The following is a 9,356-nucleotide window of genomic DNA, read 5'->3' on the forward strand; positions in this document are numbered from 1 at the left end:
CTCTCTCTCTCTCTCTCTCTGTCCCTTCCCTGCTCATACTGTCTCTGTCTCTGTCTCAAAAATAAACATTAAAAAAAAAAAAAGTACAGTCATACTGAAAAGCGTTCTCATTTAAAAATGGCTAAAGGGGTGCCTGGGTGGCTCAGCTGGTTAAGCATTCGACTTCGGCTCAGGTCATGATCTAACAATTCACAAGTTTGAGCCCAGCATTAGGCTCTGTGCTGACAGCTCAGAGCCTGGAGCTTGCTTCAGATTCTGTGTCTCCCTCTCTCTCTGCCCCTTCCCCCCACTTGTGCTCTTGCGCATGCTCTGTCTCTGTCTCTCTCCCAAAAATAAATAAAAACATTTTAAAAATTTACCAAAAAATGGCTAAAAATATTATTTCTCAATGGAACTGCATGAAATTTCATTGAGATCCTTTTCAAAGTAGCATAGGTCACTGCACTAAATTCCATTTTAGTTTCCTGAACTAACTTCTATTAAAAATTTAACTCAGTTTTATATTTACTAAGCACCTACTGTGCATAAAGCACTAAATGAGGCATCATATTTGCCAGATTAGACAACTAAAATATTACACTTCGTAGTAATTAGACAACCAAAATATCACACTTCCTACTAACAAACGGTTAGCGTTATGACTCCTCGGGACATCAGGTAATAACTATCAATTGTAGGCCTCTAAAAATGCTTGTTAAACCAAAAGGCAATGCTCTTGCTGGAGGAATCCAGACTGCCTAGATCAGCAAAACTACATTAGAAAGTGAATAGCCTCCATCCTTAAAATAACCCTGGAGAAGAAAGGGAGTGATTCAAACTGTTAGCATGTGCCCAACTACACTACACAATAACAGGCTAGGCAAAACTGCCAGATGTATTTGTAATTAAGAGGTCCAACCTTGACAAAGCATCACCAGTGGGATTTTCATCCTACTGGCTGGAAGGATTCAGAAAGCAAAAGCTCAGTCAAGAAGTGAAAAGCACATCTAAGCATAAACTGCTCAGGCGGTTCAAGCTAGAAGAACAAGTACCCACAGACGTTCATTCCTTCAACCTGAGACACTCTATTCTGACACAGCAGAGAAGACGATTTAAATGGGAAAATAAGGAGCACCTGCGTGGCTCAGTCCCTTAAGCGTGGGCTCTTGATTTTCGCTCAGGTCATGATCTCAAGCCCTCCATGGGGCTCTGCGCTGACAGCGGGAAGCCTACTTGGGATCCTGTCTCCCCTTCTCTCTCTCTCAGAATAAGTAAAATAAAATTAAAGGAAAGTAAATTAGTGAGAGAATGCATAACCTGCTGTTCTCGTGGGGGCTGCTGCCCCAACAATAAACTGAGGTCGGTGCTATAAGAAATTAATTACAAAGTAGGAAGCGCTACTGCGGAGAAGTGAAAATTCCCTGGGAAGAGCCAGAGAAGACAATGATCTTTGACTTGGGATCCGTCAGTTTAACATTTGCGCCGATTTTCCAAAGAAAGTTGACAAACTCTCCACCAGACGTCAATTCTGGAGGCTGACACATCCCTCCATCGACTGGAGGCGTCTGCCGACCCAAGGTAGTGGAAGCGCCGAGAGGCAGGCGGCGCCAGCCAAAGGAAGCTTTTTCTCCCTCTCCTAGGCCGCGGCAGCCGCGGCGCTGGGGCGGCTGCCTGGGCTCCCGGGAGCAGGGGCAGGTGTCGGCGCCAGATCCCCGGTCGCGGAGCTGGCAGAGTTGGCAGAGCTGCCGCCGCCGCTTCCCCGGCGGGCCGGGACGCAGGAAAGTTGCGTGAAGACAACTCCAGGCCGAAAAACGGCTCCCCCGCGCAGCCCGCGGGCTGCGGCATCTCCAGCCTCCTCTCAGCCCCCCGGGGACAGGGACCCGCGGCCCGCGGAACCGGAGAGGGAGCTCCGCCCGCCAGCTGGGCGAAGCCGGGAGGACCCGAGGGTCACCGGGCGGGCGGGCGAACAAGGCGTCGGGCGACTCCGCTCCTTTCGGGAGCCCCCACCCGGGCCGCGCCTCCCGCCAAGTCCGGGCGCGAACACTAGGCGCCCGCCGGCCGGGCCCGTCACGACCCCGGCGCCCGGGCGCCGCAGATCCCACACCCGCGGCCCGAACCCCTCCGACTCAACCCGACCCCTCCCCGGGACGCAGCCCGGTCCCACGGCTCGACCCGCAGCCGGGCCGCGGCCCTGCGCACCTTCCCGCCTCACCTGCGCTCCGCGGCAGCTCTGCACCTCCTCGCCCGCTCCGCGCGCCCCGTCGGGGCACGCACCGACCCCCCGGCCGGGACTCCCCCGGCCGCGGTGACTCGGGACGCGACGGCCACCGCCGCCTTCTCCTCCTCAGCACAAGCCCGGGCGGCGAGCAGAGGGTCGCAAAGCCCCGCCGGGGCTAAGGCGAATCTCCCCACCTCCACAGCCTCCACCACCAAGTCCCTTCACTCGTCCGCGCCGCCCGGAGAAAATGTCACCAGAGGCCGTTCCGCTCGGCGCCTCACTTCCGCCCGGAACCACAGAGGCCGCGCCGGTCGGCTAGAGCGGCCGCTGCGGCGGCGGCCTCCAGGGACTGGCTCGGGAAGCCGAGGGAAAGCCAGACAGCGCCATCTAGCGGACAGAAAGACGCAATCCTCCAGCTGCAGAGCGCCCAGCGTGCGGAAACCAGCTTCCCGGGCTCCTTTCCCGCGCTCCATCCATCTGATGAGGCAGCTCCCTTCCGGAAATGTCCTTCCCAGAGGGTCGGAAATCAGCCAATGCAAGCCAAGGATAATGCCCTAAAAGAAGGACAGTGCTCCCTTTTCAGTGCACTTCTCACTATTCACCCCTTCTGAAGCCTTCCCTCAGGGAGCTCCTAGTGTCTGAATCCTTGAGTGACTCTTCACCGCTCCTTTCGTGGCAGCAAAGTTCCCTGGCCCCCACAAACTGATTTTCTCTAAGTTGGCTACAGCAGCTTGAGAATCAAGGGGGGTGGGGAGGGGGGACGGGGAACAGGAATGAAAAGGAAAGCCGGTAAGAGCAAATAAAAAGGGCCAGCCTGATGTCTGAGCCTGGACTCCCTTGCGTGCTTTTGGCTTCTGTAATCTTGCTTGCCTCTTCCCTCCTTGCCTGCTCCAGCCAGCAACCAGGAACCAGAAGCTTGACTGTACTAGTCCTGCCCAACCCAGAAGCACACATGTATAAAGGATCAATAAAACCCAAGCTGGGTGCTCAGCCTTTGGAGGTGATTCTGCTGGGCCAGCACTGGTGCAAAATAAAGTATTTTCTGATTTCTCGAGTGCATGTCGCTTGTCTCTTCCTGAACACCTAGTATTTCCTGTAACATTTTCTCCCCACTTTTTTGAAGATGGTGACAGCTTGGCTGGTGAAAATTCGGCTGTGCTCTTCTCTTGCAGTAGCATCAACATCCCATTGGAGTTTTCTGGTCAGGAACCCTACAGGCCTGGCATATAGACTGCCACTTTCTGGTGAAATCGGATCAGCCAGGGAGACCCTGCTCTCCCCTATGGGCTGCAGACGCCCCAAATTCCACCTCTTCAGAGTCACTGCTCTCATTTGCACTTCAGCGTGGGAGGGGTGATGCATCTGTGCATTCTATGAGTTTTTGAGACATTTTCTTGACGTCTGTGATTGAAAGAAATGTGCTATACGTGGAACCTGGAGAAAAGGTGAAGTGGGTGCTGGCTACCTGGCTGGTATAGGGCTTAGAAGGAGAGACAAGAGGTACTGAGAACAAACTTTATAACTCAAGATCTAGCCAAGGACCGGCACTCCCAAAGGCAGGGTTCTGAAAAATGAATAAGTAAGAGCTTAAGGAGAACATGTAAAAGGTCTTTACTTTTTCAGGAACCAAGCTGGAAGCTGGGGTGACCACTACCCAAGAGGAGATTATGAAAATCACAGCACTAGCCCCACGTTCCCCTTAACATCAGTGTCCCCATCAGATCAGGTGCTTCAGCTGCCCCAGTTCACTCATGTATGTTGACTGCGCACAAGCATGAGAATTTTCCACCCACGGCTAAACTAATAAATTGATAATCATTTTATATTAATAGCTAACTTTTTTTTAATACCCGCTATGTGCCAGGCACTGTGCTGTGCAGTGTGTGTGTGTGTGTGTGTGTGTGTGCGCGCGCGCGCACGCGCCGTGAGTTTAAATGGATTCAGTCATTTAATCCTCACAACAACCCTATGAGTTTGGTACTACTACCAACCCCAGGTGACAAAAAGGGAAAGTGAGGCACAGAACGGCAAGGTCACACATCAGTACTGGACTCCAACACAAACAATCCAAGTCCAGGGCTTGCTTTCTCAACCACTACCACCAGCTACCTCTTTGAGACTGAGAACATACTGTGTGCCAGATACACATCTTGTGTATGTATGATATTTCACTTATTCATGCATTCGTTTATTCGTTGATTTCCCTGCTACCTTAGTCCCCAAAGAACTTGAGAAGTTGGGGGTAGTGATAAGAGCCCAAGCTCTTTCAGAAGAAGAGGAGAAAATTTAATTACCAAGATCACAGCTGTCAGTCTTGAAGTGAAAGTGTAAATGTGGACTAATACTGTCTAGTTTTTCTTTGACGATCTTTTTTTTTTAATGTTTATTTATTTATTTTGAGAAATGGGGAAGGGGCATAGAGGGAGAGAGAAAGAATCCCAAGCAGGCTCCATATTGTCAGCACAGAGCTGACAATCCCATAAACCGTGAGATCATGACCTGAACTGGAAAATCAAGAGTCAGAGGCTTAACTGACTGAGCTACCCAGGCATTACCATGGTTTTTCTTTGACATTCTTATCAGTGCTGTAGATACTGAATTGTCTCCCAGAATCTCATGTGCATGCCATGCTCAGCTCTGCAAGCTCCTGAAATCCCATCTCCATAAAACCAGTCCAGTCCAGCCACCATCCATATCACTAGCAACCCTCTCCATCCCATTGTCTCTACAGAAATTTGTCAAGAAACCTCTGTTCACAGACCCTGTCCTACAAACACGTCCATCCCTTAGCCTACCTGCAATGTTATTACTGAATCATAGCAATGGTTCTCTCAACTTCTGTCGTAAGCCTTGGAGGCCAGGGCCAGGCTTGTCTGAATCACTCAGCATTACTGTTGCACCTGATGCATCACCTGTGCTGGGGCTGGGCCTGCAGCAGGTTCCTGTTAGAAATGGCCTCGGGGCACCTGGGTGGCTCAGTTGGTTGCATGTCTGACCTCAGCTCAGGTCATGATCTCATGGTTCGTCGGTTCAAGCCCGGCATTGGGCTCTGTGCTGACAGCTTGGAGCCTACTTCAGATTCCATGTCTCCCTCTCTCTCTGCCCCTCCAACGCTTGTACTCTGTCTCTCAAAAGTGAATAAATGTTAAAAAAAAATTTTAGGGGCACATGGGTGGCTCAGTCAGTTAAGCGTCTGACTTCAGCTCAGGTCATGATCTCGTGGTCAGTGAGTTCGAATCCTGCATTGGGCTCTCTGCTGCCAATTCAGAGCCTGGAGCCTGCTTCAGATTCTGTGTCTCCTTCTCTCTCTGCTCCTCCCCCGCTCATGCTCTGTCTCTCTCTGTCTCTCAAAAATGAATAAATGTTAAACAAATGGTGGCCTGAACAGTAGCATCAAAGTGTGGCTGGCCTTGCTTGGACTATAGTCTGTTCCCTCCCGACCAAGCACATTACTTCTGCTGTTTCCCCCTGCAAGGTGGATGTTATTATTAGAACCACTCTCTAGATGATGAAAATGGGAGATCTGAGAGACAGAACTCTCATCTCTGGTGTCTGGGCTGCCCCTACTCTTCTCAGATTGCTAAGAGCTGGGCTACCCCCTCCCAGTGTAACCACCCACCCATCTGCCCTCCACCCCCAGCATAACCAGCATTCACTCCAATCTCCCAGCACCTGCTATACAGGGAAGTGCTGAATCTCTGCAGTTGGTGGCCACATAACCTCAAACAAGCCACCACTTCCAGAGTTAACACTACTTGCTTTGCCTTGGAGAATTATTTCACAGAATTAAATTACATCCTCCACGTGGAATGCCATCTAGAACATTCTAAGGATTCTAAGTGGCAAAAGGTCACATGGTCATCAGCACCAGAGGCTCTGGAGTCTGGCAGGTCTGAATTTGGATACAGGTCTGCCTCCCTCTAGCTGTGACCTCTGGGCAGTTGAGCAATCCTGTCAAGCATAAACATCCTCACCTGTTCAACACGGAGGACTCCTGATACTATGTTGTAGGCTCTCCTGGGGGTTAAGTGAAGTGACTGGTGTGTGTAAAGTTATCAGCATAATTCATGGCTCAGAGAGAACACTCCGTAAAGGGGGTCCTTGTTCTGATGGCAACAGTCCAGGCCAGCACCTCACTGGTTAGTACAGGCACAGACTCGCACTGCTTTACAATGATGTTGCCACCTCAACTGCCAAGTCCGCATGGAACCAGAATGGAACAGGGCAGAAGATGTCATGCAAGTGGAGCTATCTGCAGCTAAGAGTGGCTGGGAGGGGACACCTCCTTCAGCTCCCTTGTTCACTGGGGTGGCTGAGTGAGGCTCCTCTGTCTTGGGCTCCCCGTCCCTCTTTCCAATCAGGTGACCCCCTTGATATCCCTTCTATATGGAAAATCTGTAACTTAAATTGTTTTAAACCTTTATTCATTAAAAAAAAAATTTTTTTTAACGTTTTATTTATTTTTGAGACAGAGAGAGACAGAGCATGAACAGGGGAAGGGCAGAGAGAGAGGGAGACACAGAATCGGAAGCAGGCTCCAGACTCTGAACCATCAGCCCAGAGCCCGATGCGGGGCTCGAACTCACGGACCGCGAGATCGTGACCTGAGCCGAAATCGGACGCTTAACCGACTGAGCCACCCAGGCGCCCCAACGTTTATTCATTTTTTGAGACTGAGACAGAGAGAGAGAGAAACAGAGCACAAGTGGGGGAGGGGCAGAGAGAGAGGGAGACACAGAATCCGAAGCAGGCTCCAGGCTCCGAGCTGTCAGCACAGAGCCTGACGCGGGGCTCAAACCCACAGACCGTGAGATCATGACCTGAGCCGAAGTCGAATGCTTAACCGACTGAGCCACCCAGGCGCCCCAGGAAAGTCTATAACTTGTATTAAAACATGAAAATAAATGCAAAGGATAGTTTAAATTTTTTCAACAAGTGTGTGTTGCCCTCTCATTTTTTTCCTGTAAGGACTAGCTCTGAATGACACAGCACCCGACCTTGCGGGGCCTCCAGGCTGGAAGCTGCAATCTTCTACTCCACTGCCCATCACAGGAGCAGCTTGTTCCCTCCGTAACATCTGCCCTCCCAGGTGCCTGTGGTGCATGCTCCTCTTCCTCACCCATCTGAGTCACCAGAGAGCACGGGGCCCTGCTCTGGGAGAGACACTCGTTCGTGGGTGTGAATGGAGGAAGTCCATCTGAGGATCTGCCTAAGGAGACACAGAAACCGGAAAGGATGTCAAGACAAGGAAGTGGTGCGAGAGGCTGGGAGGAGGCAGGCAACGAGTCGAGTCGAGGGCAACGAGAGATGCCTGAGGGAACCTGGAGCCCGCCCCACCTCTGTTACAAAGGAGGAGAGTCAGTGCCGAGGGCAAAGCCCATGCCTCTCTTTCTCCAAGCCCCCTTGGGTGTCCAGCACAGAGCCTGGCAGACAGGACAATCCAATAAATATATGTGACGGGAGAAAAGAGTATGCAGAGAAGCTGACCTCGGGGAAAAAGGGGCTAGAGGTGAAAAAGTCCCTGGGATGTTTGGAGGACGGCAACCCCAGGGCCAGACTGCCTGTGGCTGCACAGCAGAGGGGCGAGGAGAGGGAAGGCCTGAAGGGAGGTGGGGGGCTGGATGTGAGCTTAAGGAGTCTGGGCCTGCTGGGCTGGGGGGCTGGATGTGAGTTTAAGGAGTCTGGACCTGCTGGGCTGAGTTCCTTAAGCGCCAGGAGGAAAGCAGGATGTGACATCTCCACCTCTACTGAGTGTTATGAGCAGGACCACAGACAGCAGATCCTCTCTGCCCACAAACAACCTGGCAAGGCATTGACCCCACGCTGATCACACTGGGGGGCAGGTAGAGCTCTGGGACGGGAAAGGTTAAATCTGGTTACTGTTGAAGGAGAGGGGAGGAAAGCATTAGGAAAGAAGGGAAGGGCCTGAAGCCCTAGGGACCTTCCTTGGGCAGGCGGGGGAGGGGCGTGCAGATAAGGGAGTTCCAAAGATACACCGTGATTTGAAAAAAAAAAAACCTCAAGGACTTCAGAGCAACTGAAACACCAGCCTTATGGAGAAGGTCCCCTGTCCCCCACCTTCCCCTCTCCAGCTCTGAAAACTATGGTTTTTAAGTAAGAGCAACATCAGGGGATCTGTGGCCTAATTAAAACTATAAGGTCTTTGTCCTCAGTTCCTGGCACCGAGCTCCTAAAAGCCTTGGAATTTCCTAAGTGATAAGAGTGCCTTTTGTCATTCTTAAGAAAGCCCTTGCAGACACTTCAGAGTTTGTGCTAATGAGGGGAGTCTTGGTGGGCCCGCAGGTAGCTTCAGATTGGGGGTTGGTTGCCAGAGGGACAGACCTCTGGAGGAGAAGGTTAGAATTTTCAGCCCCACCCCCATCCCAGGAAGGGGAGAAAGGCTGGAGATTGAGTTCAGTCACGAATGGCCACTCATTTAATTAGTTGTGCCTACATCCTGAAACTTCAATAAAAACCCCTAAACAACGGCATTCGCAGAGCCCCCATGCTGGCGGAGCGCATTGAGACGCTGGGAGAGTGACGCTCTGGGGGAGGGTACAGAAACTCTGCCCCAGCCCCCAGACCCCCTTCCACCATGATTCTTTTCCATTTGGCTCTTCCCGAGTTGTATCCTTTATAGAAAGCCAGTAATCATAAGTAAAGTACTCTCCTGAGTTCCGAGACTTTCTAGCGAATTACCGAACTTATGGGAGAGTCATGGGGACCCCCAAATCTGTAGTCTGCCTGGCATAAGTGTGGGTAGCCTGGGGACTTTTCTTGTGCTGGCATCCGAAGTGGGGGCCCTCTTGTGGGGTCTAGGCTAACTCTGGGTAGTTAGTGTCAGAATTGAACTGAATTGTTGAACACCTAACTGTTGTCAGAGAATTGGCGTCAGGAAAAAACCACTCGGGATCCTAAAAACTTGGACTGAAAATTAATATACTCGGTTGTATTTTTTTTTTAGTTTATTTAGTTATTTATTGAGGAGAGAGAGAGAGAGAGAGAGAGAGAGAGGATCCCAAGCAGGCCCCGTGCGTCAGCACTAAGCCCTACATGGGGCTAACTATGAGATCATGACCTGAGTTGAAATCAAGGGTCAGAGGCTTAGCCTACTGAGTGACCCAGGTGTCCCTTAATATATGTTTTAAATAAACATGTT

At 51.3% G+C, this 9,356-nt stretch overlaps 1 protein-coding gene across 6 annotated transcripts in view; it reads right to left on the reverse strand.

Annotated features, from left to right (window-relative positions):
• The window catches only part of ARK2N (arkadia (RNF111) N-terminal like PKA signaling regulator 2N), an 87,058-nt gene extending 84,575 nt beyond the window's left edge, over window positions 1-2,483 (reverse strand). For 2 of the 6 annotated variants that reach the window (XM_058692209.1, XM_058692210.1), the window contains exon 1: window positions 2,192-2,483. The gene's annotated coding sequence lies outside the window, so the exon portion shown is untranslated. The remainder of the gene's footprint in view (window positions 1-2,191) is intronic. The other 4 variants (XM_058692207.1, XM_058692208.1, XM_058692211.1 and 1 more) reach the window with 4 other exon arrangements.
• Window positions 2,484-9,356: the final 6,873 nt, after the last annotated feature.

The sequence above is a fragment of the Neofelis nebulosa genome, chromosome 11, assembly GCF_028018385.1.
Source record: "Neofelis nebulosa isolate mNeoNeb1 chromosome 11, mNeoNeb1.pri, whole genome shotgun sequence".
NCBI classification, from domain to species: Eukaryota; Metazoa; Chordata; class Mammalia; order Carnivora; family Felidae; genus Neofelis; species Neofelis nebulosa.